At 30.8% G+C, this 1,274-nt stretch overlaps 1 long non-coding RNA gene across 1 annotated transcript in view; it reads right to left on the bottom strand.

Annotated features, from left to right (window-relative positions):
- Positions 1 to 142: 142 nt before the first annotated feature.
- The window catches only part of LOC103597400, a 4,052-nt gene continuing 2,920 nt past the window's right edge, over positions 143 to 1,274 (bottom strand). The window contains exon 2 of the long non-coding RNA XR_551108.1: positions 143 to 1,115. This is a non-coding gene — a long non-coding RNA (uncharacterized LOC103597400). The remainder of the gene's footprint in view (positions 1,116 to 1,274) is intronic.

The following is a 1,274-nucleotide window of genomic DNA, read 5'->3' as shown; positions in this document are numbered from 1 at the left end:
CAAAGTTTATCTGAAACTATGGGCTAAATATATTGGCTGAATATATGATTTGAAATACTTGAACACTGAAGACTTGGTTTTTGATAAATTATTTAAAAAATAAAAGAAAATCACATATTTATAAATATATCAAGACAACATATTGATATTGTTCCCATTTCAATTTACTTTATTTGAAGCTGTGGGCAGAAATCAATATTATTTTCACTTACAATACATTTATTTCTTGTGTAATCCATTGTGAGTGAGAATGACATATATATGAAGAGATAGAGATTTAGGGAGTCTTTTTAATCTAATTTTACATACAACTAATATTCTTTCAAATGGGTAACAATTTTCATCTGGCACTTCAGTTTATCAAAAATCAATGTCAAAAATGCACTGTAATCGTAACTTGAAAAGTGTTCTCCAAAGTTTCTCTCAGTTTTTAGTGTCTGCTAAAGATAACTGGCTCCTTCAAGGCCAGGTTCCCTGAAATGTCCTTGATAAAAAGTGTAACCTTCATTAAGTGCCTTTCCCTTAAGCTGAAAGACACTTCAATAACCTATTTGCCCAAGATGGGATTCCTAAACATGCAGGGCTTTCTTACAAGTTAGCTCACAAAGCTTTTGTTCGGTTTGCTTTTACTTAAACCCCTGTTACAGAGGCTGACATATATTTGTTCGTGGTATGAAATACAATTCTTACAAAAAAGAGCACTTTAGCCATATAATAAACTGCAATACTTTAATCATAGAATCGAATTGATACACAAGAACTGGTGCCAGTCTGTTCTCTATATTGAAATTCTTAACAAAATAAAAAACAATGACAACAACAACAACAACAACAAAAGGAAATGGGCAATGGGCAGGAGTATTTGATCATGTGTATATGTGTACAAGCTATTCCAAGCTAGAAGTTTCCCAAGAAATTAAGGTCAATGGAATAGTTTTGGTCATAGGGTCACTGCAATCCAAATGCTCTGTATGATGCTGTTCAAGCCACTCTAATATTGTTGTTATGCTTTGCTGTCATCTTCTTTTGATTGAATGATGTCATTAGAAACTTTAATTTCTATAGTTTCTGGGTTTAGGACTTCTTTCCCATTTTCTTCTTTTAAAGGCAATTTTCTGGAATAAAAATAAAAATATAATAAACTTCACTTGCTAAGGTATTTTAAAAGATATCCCGTCACATTTAAGTTACTGATCTGCAGAGGAAATATGCTACAATTATTAGAAAGAATAAAAATCAAATTTGTTAAATATTAAATTAATAGAAAATAATAT

The sequence above is a fragment of the Galeopterus variegatus genome, unplaced genomic scaffold, assembly GCF_000696425.1.
Source record: "Galeopterus variegatus unplaced genomic scaffold, G_variegatus-3.0.2 Scaffold2304, whole genome shotgun sequence".
NCBI lineage: Eukaryota > Metazoa > Chordata > Mammalia > Dermoptera > Cynocephalidae > Galeopterus > Galeopterus variegatus.
The sequence above is the reverse complement of the archived record's forward strand: the minus strand, read 5'-3'. Positions and strand labels throughout refer to the sequence as shown.